This window comes from Balaenoptera physalus (genome assembly GCF_965194825.1).
Source record: "Balaenoptera physalus genome assembly, chromosome: 2".
NCBI classification, from domain to species: Eukaryota; Metazoa; Chordata; class Mammalia; order Artiodactyla; family Balaenopteridae; genus Balaenoptera; species Balaenoptera physalus.
The window spans coordinates 131,877,056-131,895,415 of record NC_138883.1 but is presented as its reverse complement, the minus strand read 5'-3'; the positions used below and the strand labels follow the sequence as shown (position 1 = coordinate 131,895,415).

Sequence of the window (18,360 nt, the reverse complement as noted above, 5' to 3'; positions counted from 1 at the left end):
AAAGTAATGAAGAAAGCACCATAATCAATCATCATCAACCCAAAGGAAGTCAGTCTGTGTGGAGAAACCCTAGGAACTAGCACAGGGCTCCACCTACAGGGTTCCAGGGGCAGAAGAATGGCAGGCCAACTTCAGGTCGCATGTACCCCGCACAGTGTGCTGCTTCTCTATGCTGGTCACCCCCACTGCCTGCCCAGAACTCTGAAAGGAGGAAAACTAAATTCAAAGTCTCTTTCCAAACAAGCAGTCCTGATTGAATCACAGTGTGAACTGTGGTGTCACATGCCATCATTAAAAAAATAATAATACACAATTAAGGCAATCATACTACACACATTAAAGATTATATAATAGATTGACATAAAGGTAAATAATAAAACTTTCAACTATGCTACAGGGTGGCCAACCACCTTAGTTTACCAGAATTGAGGGGTTCCTAGGATACGAAATTCTCAGTTTTAGAAACAGCACAGTCCTGGCAAACAGGGTCGAATCGGTCACCCTACTGTGTTACCAGCTTTCCAAGGAAGTGATGTTTTAAAATTCAGTTTATATTAATTATGGGGAGGGCTTAGAAGATCATCAGTAGCAAATTCTTTTGCCTCCTTTTTACTGCAGAAGAGAACAACTTTATTAGTGAGCATAAAATCCTCTTGGTAAGGGCCTGTGCAATATTTGGTCTCCACCATTTAATCAGGAAAGCTGCATAGCCAGGAAATTCTTCCTTGCCATGTGCATTAAGTTTTGCCACACATGCCAATTTATTGGCATTCTGCATATCTGAGAAGCAATTTCAATGACCCCTTTAAGTATAAGCATGAGTCAGTTTAAGAGACCCCAAAAAGGTCACACAAAAAGGAAATTAAAGTTACCAAACACACCTAAAAAATTTATGATCACAGATGGATATAGATATATATATATATATATATATATATATATATATATATATATATATATATATATATATATACTGTTGGGGGGACCATACAACAAATAAGCATTTGTTGGTCCATTTGAAAGGTAAGTGGTTGCATTCTGCCTAGTAATATTTTACTAAGCAGATATTATTCAAAAGAGAAATCAACTGATTACCTAATTTAAATGCATATGTGAGTGTGTGTTTAGTTATGGTCTGATCCATAGTGTATAATGAACATAAGACAAAAATATGTGCAATCTTTTCCTAGTTTTTGCCATATTAAGTTGGTTAGAAAAGCAATAGAAAAGCAGGGGGTTTCAAAAAGATGGATTATATTTTAAAATATTCTTGAAAATATTTACAAAATTTCATGCTAATGGTACCCATAATTGAACTGCAATGTCATGAACAGCTTCACAGAGCTAGGTTCTCAGAGACCATGACAGAACTAGTCTTTTTATATGAAAAGTTTCTACATTACCCTTATTTAAAATGTATGTGGACTGTCCATCTTTGACAACAATAATAAATTATTTCCATGGTAACCCAGGGATAGAACCAAATAGATGTCATCTCAGCACAGCGACAAAGGGGACTACAGAGGAAGTCCCTTTTCAATGTTTTGGTCAAGATACTGCATTGTAAACGTTTTAAAACTAAATCATCATGACCGTGACTGAGGGTTATCTGGCTATTAGAAAATAAATTGTCCGAGGAGAGGTAAAAATTAATTTTTTTGGCAAAATGATAAATAACAATAAAGGAAAAGAAAATATCATTTACATAGGGTTGGCATATAAGGATCAGAAACTTATTTGCATTCTTAACAGTAAATTAATAATAAAAACTAATATAACCCTTTGTCAACATGCCAAACCCCAGTGAGGAATCTGTGCTGAAAGAGATTGTGAAGACATAGATTCAATTTCCATGTAAAACAATCAGCAATAATATTATGTCAACAATTTTTCTGTCATTCTCTTTGGTAGTTTTTGTTAAACTTGAATTTCAGAATATTGCATTATTTGGTAGATCCATTCTTGTTTTTTTTCTCTCTATTGAATTAAGTATACCTACTCTTGACTGGACAATATCCAGATAATGGATCTGAATTCCAGTTACTTAATGTTTATAACCACAACATTTATAGTAGCTATTCACACACACTCTTTCTCAGGTATAAACTAAATTATCTTTCAAGTTCAGGCACTTAATAATGCTAAATTTCAATAAGTCTGTCCTGGGGCTACCAAAAAGACAGCATAGGTTAGGAAAAGAACAATTTCGCAGACTAACTAGTCTTCCCTTATTGATTGATTGTTTGGATTAACTGAATCCAAATCTTTGAGGAACTAGGAAAGCAGGATGATGAGAAAAGAAATCACATTTAACACAAAATTATAGTTACTATAACAATAACATGAATGATCATAAAATTATGACAATGATGCTGAACAAATTATTACATACGCTGGTCACTCTTCATGGTACTTTGCATACATTTTCTCATTTAATCTTCACAAAACCATTTCAGTATTACTCCTATTCTCTGTGTTTTCTAAGTAGGAATACTGAATAACTTAACCAAGGTAAAAATAATGATTAAAATAAATTCAGAATAAAATTATCTCTTGCACATTACCTGGATCTAAGTGAATTGTTGCGGAGCTGCATCTGGGATTAGCCCACTTCTCACATATCTGGCACCACTGATGAGTCAAGTAGGTCAGGGAGCCTCCGCCTAGGTCACCAGGACACCTCAAGAAATGACCATCAGACCATTTCTCTCTTTAAAGTGGGGGCTGGAAATTCTGACAACTCAGGGGATTTTACCTTACTGGGGGGCAGTCACAAATTGTTTTTTCATCCCTACAACTGAGAGTTAACCAAAGCTTGGGAATCATAAGGTGATAGCACAAGTGCAGATTCACTTGGGAAAGGAAGGGACTGGGGCAGGAATAGAAGTAAATCTATACAGTGAATCTTGACTTTTGGTTTATTTCCTCAAATGTAATACTAAATCCCATAGCATCGTAAAATTTTTAATTATTTCATGTAAATTTGGTTGCAGTTTCATATCACAAAAATTCTTTAAATCAGATGAATAGTGCAGAATATGCAATAAAACAGAAAAAAAAATAATAGTTTCCAAAGTCATGGCAGGATTATTAAGGGGAGATCCCTCGAGCATGGGCCTCACATGGCCAAACCATGTGTATCCTTCTCCCCAGTAATATTTTTTTGTCACAATGTTGGTATGTTATAATATCTGATCTGCGGTATTAGTACCACTCCTGTGACACTTAGACCTGTTGTATAACTTTATATCTATATTAATTGCATCAATGGAAGATATAAATATAATTTAAAGACAATGTTGAGAGCTAAACTTTAAAACCCCTTAACAAGCCAAGTCGCCAAAGAGAGAAGAAAAGGTAATTCACCTTCATTTAACAACAGTAGAAAGTAAAATCATCTGCCATAAAATGCCTTAAATATAGATGTCGTGTTTTGAAACATAACCCCTTTTTTGCAACATCAATGACCAGCTGTTTTTACATTCCTTTCTCTTTGTGCCTGATTGTCCCATCCCTTTAATGGGAAGAGATTTATTAACTAAGCTAGGGGCCACTCTGTTTCTTGAGGGGCAAGAGAACCACCCTCATCACCAAATGATTCCAACAGAAAGTGGAAAGGAACAGATTGAATCTGGAGCTGAAATAAAAGCCTTACTAGACACTGGAGTATAAAATATCAAGGTTCTGGGCTTGGCCAAAGATATCCAGCTGGTGATTATTAAGTTTAAAAGGATCATAGAGTATCTAAATCTAAGGTGCAAATTTCTTAAACCTAGGGAAGATCCTCAAAAGTGTTTGTAAACAGATCACCAAAATGGGAGGCCACTGATCTAACTAAAGTAACCATAGCTGATATTCAGAGCCGGGTAGGAATTTGCGGGGAAACCTTCTTACTTAAGCTAAATGAGGGAAAGTAAAACCTTACAACATAGATGAATGGGTATACCAGTCCTTTGGTATCATTGAGGTGGCCACCCAATTCTTTGAGGAAAAAAAAAAGGAAGAAAAAGAAATGTTTTTCTGGCCTCAAGGAAACAAAGTCATCCTAGGAGGAGCTTATCTCCACCATCTTTTTTAAATGCAAATTTTAAAAAAGGGGGTAAAGTAATTTAAAGCTTGACTTGTCAAGGATAAACAGAAATCCTAAGTGTCTTTTCTGTAAACATTAGTAAAAAGGGTTTAGTCATCTAGACCTTGATTTGTTCCCTCTGCCAGAATCCCAGCTTGAATCCAGTCCCTTGTAACTGATAAGTTTTACACTGTTGTACCGGACTCAGGGCTGAATTTTTGAAATGAAAACTGTGAGGTCCCTGTGTTTTTTTGTGTGTTCAAATGTATCAATGTGTGTTGTAGATGTATGGTATTACCAAAATTAATTTGTGAAAGAGCTCTACTTAATTGACTTTAAAAAATTAAGCACTTATATAAATACTAAGGAATATAAAACTGGCCAGAATGATTTTTGGGTTCACGTGACCTAGGAAATATTCAACATTAAATTAATATCTTGTATTGAAGGTGGCTTAACCTTGTTGGTTTGATTAATATAGACATTTCTTTAGAGTCATCAGTGTTAAATATAATACTTCTGTTGTACCTAGGTTTACTAGAGGTCAAATAAGACCTTATTATATCTATTGCAAATTTGTCAACAAAAAAAGTAACTTGATGTGAAAAAAAAAAAAACTTTTAAGGAAAGTAAAATGTATGTTTTCAGTAAAAGAAGGTGTGAGGATTAAAAAAAAAATACTAAAAAAAGGAGTTGTGCATGATCAGGATTTTCTAAGATTGGATTAAATCTAGTTAGGTAAATGGATTTTGTTGGGAATGGGCTAGGAAAAGACTGGATTTGGTTCTCCCTCCAAAGTTTTCTTGAAATGCTGCTTTCGATAACAGGTTGTATAAATTTCTCTGCCTTTAAGTGATCTGTATTTGCTTTTGAGATCTCTTTTAACTTTAGTTAAGGAGTAAGTATTGTCTTAAAATGACCTATGATCTTATTTGACCAAGTGTTTTAAAAATTTTTGACAAACTTCCCAAATATCAAATTTTAAAGTTCTTTTGATTTCCAGTTAACTTTGGTATGCTTTACAGGGCCCCTGAGGTATCTCAAAAAAAAAAAAAAAAAAAAAAAAAAAAAAAAATTAACTAGGATTGTTTTGTATGTTAAATCAAATATAATCAGATGTTTAAAAAAAATTCTTTTAAAAGATAATTCCAAATTCCATTTACATGTGGAAAGCTCATACAAATTAATAGGATAAAAAACAATGATAGGGGTTTTCCTGGTGGCGCAATGGTTGAGAATCTGCCTGTTAATGCAAGGGACACGAGTTCGAGCCCTGGTCTGGGAGGATCCCACATGCCACGGAGCAACTAGGCCTGTGAGCCACAACTACTGAGCCTGCGCATCTGGAGCCTGTGCTCCACAACAAGAGAGGCCGCGATGGTGAAGAGGCCCGCACACCGTGATGAAGAGTGGCCCCCGCTTGCCGCAACTAGAGGAAGCCCTCGCACAGAAACGAAGACCCAACACAGCCAAAAATAAATAAATAAAATATAAAAGTTAAAACAAACAAACAAACAAACAATGATAGCCCTCTCCCCCACACCATACCATAAAATGAAGGGCCAAGACATGAAAAGGTAACTCACAGAAGTGGCTAATAAAAACAAAAATTGCTTGGTACCATTAATGAAGGAAATAAATATATACTAAAGCCACTATAAGATAACAGCTTATTTGTTGTTTACTTGTTTTACCTAACACATTAGCAAACATTTAGATTCAAGAGTATTCAACATTGGGACTTCCCTGGTGGTCCAGTGGTTAAGACTTTGCATTTCCAATGCAAAGGGTGTGGGTTTGATCCCTGGCCAGGGAACTAAGATCCCACATGCTGCATAGCACAGCCAAAAAATTAAAAAAATAATAATATTCAACATAGATGGAGTACAGTTAGGCAAATACAACTTTTTTACAAAAAGCAATTTGGCTGATATATTAAAATTTCTAAAATGTACATATTCTCTTATCCACTAATTCCATTTCTAAGGATTAATCATCATAAAAATTTTTATAAATTAGAACAAACTTTATGGCAAAGATATTCGTGTGGAATTATTTTAATAGTGAAAAAATGGAAAAAAAACCAGTAGGCAATAAATATTACTGGAGGTTAATGTAGTAACAATAACTATAATTTATTTATTAAGTGATTTTTAGGTGTTTGCAAATGTGCCAGGTTTTTGACCTACGTGATCTCAAACCTCCCAAAAACCCTGTGAAGTAGATATAAATATTTTCCCCATTTTACAGATGAGGAACTGGAACTCAGAGAAATTATGTGACTGTCCCAAAATACCCAGTAAATAGTGGCTGGTCAAGGATTCAAACCAGACTCATCTTATTCCAGAGCCTGTGTTCTTCTATATCGCCTGCCATATAGTGGAACAGTGTAAGCATAGTTAAAGTTATCATTATAAAAAGCCTTTAGTGACCTGTTGAGAGCATGATGGGACAGTAAGATGTAAACTGCTACATGATATGCACTGAACCAATGATCCTTGAACAAGTATTACATTCAAGGCACTTGTATCCTGAGTTCAGAATGAGACAGAGCTCAAATATTAAAAAAAATAAATGAAAATTCTGAAAAAGACCTGAAAATTTGTTAGTAAAAATTTGGGGTGGGGAGAGGTAGCAAAAATAATGGTAGTTTTAATATTCTTCCTTAATCTCTTTTATATTTTCCAAGGGTATGCAAAATGAGAAATAGCTTTGTGGAGTCCCAAGGACTGTGAGTCCACTATGGCCACACTTCAGTTCCTTGGTTGTCTGGGCAGTTAAGGATGGCGAGTTTAGCTCTTGTTAACCTAGATTGCACACCAAGTTTATTTTTTGTTTGGATATTAGCTGCCAACTTATTTATTTGTTTTTGACAACCAGTAACAGGGTCATCTCAGCCCAAATGGGTGCTCATTATTTCCATGGCTTCCACTGATCCATGACATTTTCACACCAGATCCCCACAATTCAGCTCCTTTAAATAGCGTAGTTTATCCATTTGAGTTCCTCTTTCTTACGGTTCCCTTGACATGTTCACTTGAGAAAGACAATGAGCTCCTTTTAAAACCACCCAAAGCCTTTCCACACCAACCTCCCAGAAAACAAGCAATTAGAGGAATACCAAGAATTCCAAATTACAAAACTTAGTAAATATGCAAATACACATCTAATTCACTGGTTTTTAAATAATTAAAACTGTGCATAGATTTGTACGTTCTCTATTCCCAACCAGAGTTATTCTTGCACATCTTAGATCATTTTATTAACTCAGTTAAAATTCTATATCATGATTTGTAATTTCTCTGCCACAAAAAGTCAAATTTCTGTTGATCCAAAAGACTCTGATCTGCCCCACCCCTTCACCCCTGGCCACCACCCCCCCCCCCAGCCCATCTCTTTCCCTAAGTTCCCCATTGCCCCTCCCAACCCCAGCTGCACTGACTCCCCCATTATCCTCCAACATGCCAAGTCCACTCGTGGATAAAGTCTCCATCTGCCTGTTCCCTCTGCCAACCGTGCTTGTTTTCCAGTTTGGTTAACTTCTTCAAGCTTCCTAACTACCTTAACTACTGTATTTAAATATGCCACCCACCTCCCTCCACTCTGCACTCCTCATTCCCCTAACCATACTATCTACGATTTTTACTCTGTTTTTCAATAAAGGGTACTTATAACCTTGTAACATTATATATTTAACTCATTTCCTGTTTATTGTTTCTCTCCCATCATTAGAAGGTAAGCTCCTGGTGGGTAGACATTCTTTCATCTGTATTGTTGACTGATGTATACATCAGCAGCCCAAATACCCATGTGTACCAGAACAGCCTCTGGCATGTAACAGGTACTCAGTACATATTGGTTGCATGAATAAATATTACTGCTGGCTGATATATAAGTGAAAGTACAAATGGCTGCTTAGTCCAAATGTCTATATCATATCCAAGTCCAATACGAGGCCTTGCTAGTAACTTCAAAGCTATAGCCCTATCATGCTCCAGCTATTTTTTAAGGAAATAAACAATCATCCACATCCCTAATCCTGTGCTGCCACCTCACAAACTATAAAGGTGAAATACTTGTGGTGGTTGACTTATAGTGTGTTCCTTAAAATGCACATTTCCAAACTGTATAAACTTCATGTAAGACCAGAAATTTGAGGAAGCTGCCTCAGTTTCTTACCTTAGCCCAAAATGTAGTCTTTAGTCCACTGTTCATTCCACTCTCACACATGCTTTTTCTAAGCTCTGGTCTATTCTAGAAAAAATTGTAATCAAAGTAAAGGAAGTTCTTCATCCTCCTGCGCATTGTCAATTAATGATGCCTCATTAGACAAATCATTTGGAACGCTGATGAGGTTTTCCTGAACACAAAGGCCAGGCTGATCGATTGTTTTTCCACCTGTGGCTCTTTGGTGAATAGCCAAAGGTTAGCCCAGTTCTTGGGGGCCTCCATTGTGTCAGCAAAAATTAGCAAGAAAGTGGCAAAGTTGTCAATAGAGCACAGAGACAATTAGTTAATGATTAGGGAGCTAGCAGTTGGGAAATTGATAACAAAACGAGCCATCTTGGTTACATTTGCATGCACTTAGAAAATCTATAGCACTGTAAAAAGTATAATACCACAGAGAGAGAAATGATGTGCTTTGAAACCAAATAAACAAGAGAACTTAATCATGAGCAGAAATTTGCACAACTTGGTAGAAGGTCATGGCTATGTCAGAATGATGCAGTAACACTGATCAAATAGATTATTAACCCCAACTGTGAGATTTCTCTTACCTTTACATAAGGCCTTCCTTCTGAATTTGGATTGATTGATTGATTGATTCATCATATATTTATTGAGCACCCATATGGGCCAGATGATTTATGTTTTAGGCATCATGGAAAAGAAGGTCAAATGAGATAGGCTTGGTCTCTGCCCTTAGAAAGATGAAATTCTGGTAGGGAAGTCAGATTTTAAAAAGAAAGAAACAATCAAACTACTTACAATTGTTGTAAGTGTGTTTAAAATATCCTAATTATATTCTAGGATGGTTGGAAGGGAGAGTCCCTTCAGATATTTAGGAATGAAGATTAATAATCAAAATTTAAAGTCTATGTTTTAATATATTTTTCTTCTTAGAGAGTGGAAATTCTTAGGTGTCCCTCCACAGGTCACATGGCATTTCTAACAGAACAGCAACTAGAGTGAGGCTGATGGGACCTTAATTGTTGGAAGTGTCAGAAGTGAGGAAGTGGGTCAGCTTGGATTTATCTTGCAGTATTTAAAACTCTGCTGTGGCTTTAGCCTAAGGGTATATCTACAGCCACTGGAAATGACGGGGGTGTCTGAGGTCATTTTTCTTACAGTTTGCAAATCACTTGAACCTTCTGTTACCGTTTAAATGGCAGCAGTGGGAAATTGTGCAAATTCAAAGTAACACTGCACATGCGACAGGAAAAGATTTTCAAATGTTAGAAGGATTGCGCCAAGCAGAGATGCCACAGCACTCCCTGTCACCTTGGACAAAAGTCTTCTATCCCACACCAAACAGTGGGTAAATTGTCAGGAAATTCAAGTCATGAAGTCACAGGGACAAAAAATCCTAGAGGTAGAAAGAGCTGTCTTGAAATCGTCTACTCTTTCATCATTTCACAGGGAAGTCTCCACGGCCAAGTTCCTTGGGGGAAGATCCAGCCTAGAACCCACTCCTGCTAACTCCAAGCCTGGTAAAGCCCAAGCCAGAGAGTCAAAGGCCAGGTATTGTAATGCCAAAGAAGATGAAATATCAAAGTTTCCAGCTAAATGCAAACCTGTTACATCCTTATACTTAGGTAAGTGTAATTTCATTTCAAACCAACATTGTTCCTCTGACTCGCATACCCAAACCCATGAGTAAAATATATTCTTGCCAAATTTATTTTTACTTCCTTACAGGCCCATTTATATACAGTTAAATTAGTTATCCAGCCAATTCTCTTCCATATGAAAGCAGAAAACTGATTTAGCTGGTGGTTTTCATCTGTTAATTGGATTCTTACTGCAAAGACACATCTTAGTTTTTCTTTTTCTTTCACTTTTATTTTTCATTTGGAGGAAATATGTGAAAAGGTGATGTTTTGTTTATTAAAATCTCAACTCATTCTCCTAAAAATAAAGCCTTTTATTATTATTATAAAGTTATCTCTAGATATGAATTTATAATGATGTCTCCACTATTTTCTCAGCTGACAGGGCCAGTGTAGACACAAAGAAAGTCATCAACTCCTTAGATTATTAATAAAGTATACAATTCCATTTGAACTTATTCTATACAATGCCAAATCAACTGATTCATTCAATCTTTCACTCCATTTAGTACATTGCATGAAGGAATAATTTGGTTTTAATAGAGATAAACGATGCTTTTCTTTGAATTGACCATTTGTTGTAATTCCATTGAAATGTTTGACTCCATTCAGGTGGTGAAGACGGAAGGTGGGAGAGAAGTATATATGCTTAGAGTTTTCCATCTTATCTGTTCTCCATTTTTTAATAATAATTTTAAAAAACTGTTAAAAAAGCTCTATTTCTAGTTGAGCATATGACCAAATACATAAAAACTACATTTCCCAGGTTAGATAGATAGATAGGTAGAAAGATATAGATATGGATTGGAGATATAGATATAGATAGATTTTTATAAGGTTTTGGCTCACACAATTATGGAAGCTAAGAACTCTCTTGCCCTGATGCTTGCAAGCTGGAGACCCATGAAAGCCAGTGGAAGGGTTATAGTCTGAGTCCTAAGTTCCGAGAACTGATAAGCCAATGGCATTAGTCCCAGTCCAAGGGCAGAAGAAGACAGAGAGAGCAAATCCTCCCTTCCTCTGCCTTTTTGTTCTATTCAGGCCCTTAACAGATGGGATGAGGCTCACCCACACTGGGAGCACAATCTGCCTATTCGGTCTACTGGGTCAAATGCTAATCTCATTCAGAAGCACCCTCAAAACATACCCAGAAGTAATGTTTAACAAAGTATCTAGACACACCATGACCAGATCAAGATGACATAAAATTAACCCTCACAGAGGCTTGTTAATAAAAATCCTGTCCAGTGAGATTAAAGTAAAGACACTAACAGGTATTCTTGAATTTAAGTCATGCAGCCACCTCCACCCTTTTCCCTGTGATATTATCATGATGGATAGAGGTGGAGAGCTCTGTTGAATCATGCTTTGGTGATCACAGAACCACCATGGTAACCCTGGATTTGCCTACATTTTCAGAAGAGGAAAATAAACTGTCTAGTTTAAGATACTGTTATTTTGGATTTTCTGTCACTTGCAGTTGAGTCTAATATTAAATTGTTTATGATGGAAAAAGAGAAAGAAGGGTGGCAGAAGAGAAAAATACATGAATGTATATTGTGCATTTACTATTGCTTTAAATAGGTTATTGGAATTAATAACCACAGTAAATGACATAATAGCTATTGTGATCCCCATTTCAGGAAGGAAGAGATTGATACTCAGAAAGGTTAAATATCCTTTCTGAATTTATATAACTAGGATGTGACGGAGCTTGGTTTTTCTACCAAGTTCACTGACTCCAAACCATGCTTTGTTTCCTCCAGATGGTACAGCAGTGCCTCCCAGAAATCTTTTAGAAGTTTGTTTTATTACTAAGGTGAAGTGGTAGAATCATTTTTCAGTGCCCAGGGTCTGTAATGTTTCATACCAGACTTCAGTGTCATCAAAAGGCTGAAATGAAAGTGAAGACTGTATTATCAAATATATTCATCCCTTGAGGGACTTCTTAAGTCAGAATATTGCACTACAGGCAAAATATATATAATGTTAATTTTAAAATAATTGAAATGTGTCAAGAAGTGGATGAGTGTCTTATTTCAATATCTTTTGGAGAATAAACTTTGAGTGAAATTTAACAGTTTTTTTTTTCCTCTTCTGTGAGAGCTACATACAAAATTTTGTTATCTAATTACCACATCAAAGTGACTGGTTTGTACTTGTCCAATCATTCTGTTCACCTTATTAGCTTAGAAAAGTTCCTTATGCTCCTTGTGGTTTAGGAATATTTTCAAATACTTTATAGTGTGGGGATTTGTCAAGGTTTGTTTCAGGTTTATTTTCATTCTCTGAGCCTTTACAGATGACTCCTTCCCATTCCAAGGGTCTTAGCTGAATTGTCCAGCACTATTAACATACTATAATAAGAGGCTTTAACTTCATTGGGTTACCAGAGAACACTATGAATTCCAAAGTGAGCCTTTAGAAGACAGACATAGAGAGATATAGAAGATACGGGTTATCTTCTGACCCACTTGCCTTTCCATTGATGTTCAGATACTTGACTTTCTGTGCCTCACTGCTTTGACCTACAAGCATCCAATTATTTTCAATTTAGATATACTTGTCAGCACCTTTGCTTTTCAACCCTGAGCATGGGTTTCCTAAGTTTCAAAAGGAAATTGATGTTGAAAGGAATAAGGGGAGGCTTGTAGATGTCTGACTCTTTTTCTTCTTCTTCCACAAATTATAGTAGCTTAAATTCTGACCAGGCAGGTTGATCTAACTAAAAAGAAAGTGTGCCATGAAAGCATCCCAAAGGTCATATTGGTTCAAGGAGACTGACACAGGCAATGATGTCATCCTAAATTCTTTCTTCTCCTTGATATTCCACACCTATCCACCATCAAATTCAATTGTCTTCATCTCAGAAACATAATTCTAATTTCCTTTCTACTCTTCAATGCCACTGAATTTGTCAAGAAATTTCAAATATATATATATATATATATATATATATAATTTGTTAGTTTTCTAGTTACTTTGTGTTTAGATCGTTCATATCAGTTTGGCTTGACCAGACAAGTCAGTCATATCTGACCACCCAACACATGTTTATTGTCTGGCTGAATGAGTTGCTATGTTTAGCTCTGCAGAAATGGTATATGAAAAAGTGTTCAATTCTTGTTATCACACTTAAGCCTATTCAAGGAATAGTTCAAATTTTATCAAAACCTATTTTTTAATGGTCCAATTAGCAAAAATCATAATATTTTCTCATAAGTAACTGACATACCATGGTGCAGCATCTTATGGGTCTTCCCCAAGGAGTATTGGAAAGTTCAAGTATGCTTAAGAGAGAGATTTAGTACCCCTCTATAGGATTGTGTTACCATCTCAAAAATGCTCTTTGATTTAAAACTGGCAGTTTATGTATGGTTATAAATTATAGAGTAAATCATGATAGGCAAGGGGAATAAATATTACACCTGAGGGTTTGCAAGACAGTCTCTAGACACTAAAGAGCTTTAAATCAGCCAGTCTTGCTTACTTTCTGTTCTCTATAGAATATTGGCCGAAACATGGGGTTTTGAAGGAACACTTCTAAATATTTGATACTACTATTTGTATTACTATGCAGGAAAACTGTTTACTGTAGTTATATAAAGTCTTGGATAAAGATTAGTTCCTATCACTCTTTCTACTAAAAATTACTTAATTTTAATAAGTTCAAAATACTTATGATTGTTTAAGATAAATTAATTGTCCAAGCCTTAGGAGGGTTAAAAGATGCAAATTAATATTTTCCAATCATTAACAGTGGAAGAATATTCTGTGCAAAAGAAAAAGCCAAATTTTCAGTCAGAAAGCAGAGGAATAACAAGTGCTTATTGTCACTCTCTGTGGGCAAGTTAGAAACTCTACAGTAACTACAATTATATTGTTCTTGGTGAGTGGAAGCCCATGTAGATGAGACCATTGGGCAAAGACAGGGAAAGAAAGCTGAATAACATGCCTAAAATAGGCCATCAATTTATTTATTTGTCTGTTTATTAAATGTTTAATTTTTTATTGTTTCTTTTTCTCTTTTCTCCAGCTTTATTAAGATATAATTGAAATATAACATTGTATAAGTTTAAGGTATATAATATGTTGATTTGATACACATATATTGCAACATGATTACCACCATAGCATTAGCTAACACTTCCATCACATCACATAGTTGTCATTTCTTTTTGTGGTAAAAACTTTTAAGATCTACTTTCATAGTAACTTTCACGTATACAACACCATGGTGTATATTAGAACACAAGAACTTATTCATCTTAAGCTGGAGTGTGTACCCTTTGACTAATATCTCTCCACTTCCTACAACTACCAATCTCAGTAACCAACATTCTACATTGTTTCTACGAGTTCAGCCTTTCTAGAATCCACATATAAGTGATATCCTATAGCATTTGTCTTTCTTATGTCTGACTTATTTCACTTAGCATAATGCCTTCAAGATTCATCCATGTTGTTGCAAATGTCAGTATTTCTTTTTTTTTCTCATGACTGAATAATATTCCTGTGTGTGTGTGTGTGTGTGTGTGTGTATCACATCTTCTCTCATCATCTGTTAATGGACACTTAACTTGCTTCCATATCTTGGCTATTGTGAATAATGCTGAAATGGACATGAGAGTGCATATAACTCTTTGAGATCCTATTTTCATTACCTTTGGATATATACACAGAAATTAGATTGCAAATCATAAAATAATTCTATTTTTAATTTTTTTAGAAACCTCCATATTGTTTTCCATAGTGGCTCTGGTAACTTAAATTCCTACCAACAGTACACAAGGATTTTCTTTTCTCTGTATCCTTATCAACACTTGTCACCTCGTATTTCGTGTGTGTGGTTTTTTTTGTTGTTGTTGATGATACCCATTTTAAAGGTGTGTGGTGATATCTCATTGCAGTTTTGATGTGCACTTCTCTGATGACTGGTGATGCCAAGCACCATTTCATGTACCTGTTGGCCATTGATATGTCTTCTCTGGAAAAATTTCTATTCAGTTCCTTTTCCCATTTTAAATAAGATTTTTTTTTTCTGTTGAGTTGTATGAGTTTTTTATTTTAGATATTAGCTCTTTATCAGATATATGATTTGCATGTATTTTCTCCCATTTCATAGGTTTCATTTCATTGATTCTTTTACTATGCAGAAGCTTTTTAGTTTTTTGTTGTCCCGTGTATTTATTTTTGTTTCTATGTCTTGTGCTTTTGGTGTTATATCTAAAAAATCATCTCCAAGACCCATATCAAGGATCATTTTCCTTAAGTTTTCTTCTAGGAGTTTTACAGTTTCCATTTTTTGACATGTAAGTCTTTAATCCATTTCGAGTTACCATTTGTCAGTGGTGTAAAACACAAGTCCAGTTTATCTGTTCTGCATGTGTTTATCCAGTTTCCATTACACCATTTATTGAAAAGATTATCCTTTCCCCATTTAATATTCTTGTCTTTCTTGACAAATATTAGTTAACTGTACATGCAGAGGTTTATTTCTATGCTCTCAGTTCTGTTCCATTGGTATATATGTCTATTTTTATGCCAATACCATACAGCTTTTTTTTTTTAACATCTTTATTGGAGTATAATTGCTTTACAATGTTGTGTAAGTTTCTGCTATATAACAAAGTGAATCAGCTATATGTATACAAATATCCCCATATCTCCCCCGTCTTGCATCTCCCTCCCAAACTCGCTATCCCACCCCTCTAGGTGGTCACAAAGCTCTGAGATGATCTCACTGTGCTATGCAGCTGCTTCCCACTGGCTATCTAATTTACATTTGGTAGTGGATATGTGTCCATACCACTCTCTCATTTCGTCCCAGCTTACCCTTCCCCCTCCCTGTGTTCTCAAGTCCATTCTCTAAATCTGTGTTTTTATTCCTGTCCTGCCCTTAGGTTCTTAAGAACCTTTTTTTTTTTTTTTTAGATTCCATATATATGTGTTAGCATACGGTATTTGGTTTTTCTCTTTCTGACTTACTTCACTCTGTATGACAGAATCTAGGTCCATCCACCTCACTACAAATAACAGTTTCTTTTCTTTTTATGGCTAATATTCCATTGTATATATGTGCCACATCTTCATTATCCATTCGTCTATCAATAGACACTTAGGTTGCTTCCATGTCCTGGCTATTGTAAATAGAACTGCAATGAACATGTGGCACTTGACTCTTTTTGAATTATGGTTTCCTCAAGGTATATGCCCAGGAGTGGGATTGCTGGGTCGTATGGTAGTTCTTTTATTTTCTTTTTTTTTCTTTTCAGAAATTTTCTTTTTTTTTTGGATTTTATTTGTTTATACAGCAGGTCCTTATTAGTTATCCATTAGTCATCCATTTTATACACATCAGTGTGTACATGTCAATCCCAATCTCCCAATTAATCACACCCCCACCCTCTCTCCCCACCGCTTTCCCCCCTTGGTGTCCATAAGTTTGTTCTCTACATCTGTGTCCCAATTTCTGCCCTGCAAACCGGTTCATCTGTACCATTTATCCAGGTCTTACATATATGCGATAATATACGATATTTGTTTTTCTCTTTCTGACTTACGTCACTCTTTGTGACAGTCTCTAGATCCATCCACGTCTCTAAAAATGATACAATTTCGTTCCTTTTTATGGCTGAGTAATATTCCATTGTATATGTGTACCACATCTTCTTTATCCAGTCATCTGCCGATGGGCATTTAGGTTGCTTCCATGACCTGGCTATTGTAAATAGTGCTGCAATGAACATTGGGGTGCATGTGTCTTTTTGAATTATGGTTTTCTCCTAGTACATGCCCATTAGTGGGATTGCTGGGTCATATGGTAGCTCTATTTTTAGTTTTTTAAGGAACCTCCATACTGTTCTCCATAGTGGCTGTATCAATTTACATTCCCACCAACAGTGCAAGAGGGTTCCCTTTTCTCCACAACCACTCAAGCATTTTTTGTTTGTAGATTTTCTGATGATGCCCATTCTAACTGGTGTGAAGTGATACCTCACTGTAGTTTTGATTTGCATTTCTCTAATAATTAGTGATGTTGAGCAGCTTTTCATGTGCTTCTTGGCCATCTGTATGTCTTCTTTGGAGAAATGTCTATTCAGATCTTCTGCCCATTTTTGGATTGGGTAGTTTGTTTTTTAATATTGAGCTGCATGCGCTGTTTATATATTTTGGTGATTAATCCTTTGTCTGTTGCTTCATTTACAAATATTTTCTCTGAATCTGTGTGTTGTCTTTTCGTCTTGTTTATGGTTTCCTTTGCTGTGCAAAAGATTTTAAGTTTCATTAGGTCCCATTTGTTTATTTTTGTTTTTATTTCCATTAGTCTAGGAGGTGGATCAAAAAAGATCTTGCTGTGATTTATGTCAAAGAGTTTTCTTCCTATGTTTTCCTCTAGGAGTTTCAAAGTGTCCAGTCTTACATTTAGGTCTCTAACCCATTTTGAGTTTATTTTTGTGTATGGTGTTAGGGAGTGTTCTAATTTCATTCTTTTACATGCAGCTGTCCAGTTTTCCCAGCACCACTTATTGAAGAGGTTGTCTTTTCTCCATTGTATACCCTTGCTTCCTTTGTCATAGACTAGTTGACCATAGGTGTGTGGGTTTATCTCTGGGCTTTCTATCTTGTTCCATTAATCTATATTTCTGTTTTTGTGCCAGTACCATATTGTAGTATAGTATGATTCCTCCATCTCTGCTTTTGTCCCTAAAGACTGCTTTGGCTAATCAGGGCCTTTTGTGTCTCCATAAAAATTTTAAGATTTTTTTTTGTTCTAGTTCTATAAAAAATGCCATTGGCAATTTGATAGGGATCGCATTGAATCTGTAGATTGCCTTGGGTAATATAGTCATTTTCACAATATTGATTCTTCCAATTCAAGAACATGGTATATCTCTCCATCTATTGGTATCATCTTTAATTTATTTCATCAGTGTCTTATAGTTTTCCACATACAGGTCTTTTGTCACCCTAGGTAGGTTTATTCCCAGGTATTTTATTCTTTTTGTTGCAATGGTAACTGGGAGTGTTTCCTTAATTTCACCTTCAGATTTTTCATCATTAGTATATAGGAATGCAAGAGATTTCTGTGCATTAATTTTGTATAATGCACCTTTACCAAATTCATTGATTAGCTCTAGTAGTTTTCTGGTGGCATCTTTAGGATTCTCTACGTATAGTCTCATGCGATCTGCAAACAGTAACAGTTTTACTTCTTCTTTTCCAACTTCTCTTCCTTTTATTTTTTTTTCTTCTCTAATTGCCATGGCTAGGACTTCCAATCCTATGTTGAATAATAGTGGTGAGAGTAGACATCCTTGTCTTGTTCCTGATCTTAGAGGAAATGCTTTCAATATTTCACCATTGAGAATGATGTTTGCTGTGGGTTTGTGGTATATGGACTTTATTATGTTGAGGTAGGTTCCCTCTATGCCCACTTTCTTGAGAGTTTTTATCATA

At 35.6% G+C, this 18,360-nt stretch overlaps 1 long non-coding RNA gene across 1 annotated transcript in view; it reads right to left on the bottom strand.

Annotated features, from left to right (window-relative positions):
* The window catches only part of LOC309654484, a 90,206-nt gene extending 76,399 nt beyond the window's left edge, over positions 1-13,807 (bottom strand). The window contains exon 1 of the long non-coding RNA XR_014260287.1: positions 8,249-13,807. This is a non-coding gene — a long non-coding RNA (uncharacterized lncRNA). The remainder of the gene's footprint in view (positions 1-8,248) is intronic.
* Between the last annotated feature and the right edge of the window lie 4,553 nt (positions 13,808-18,360).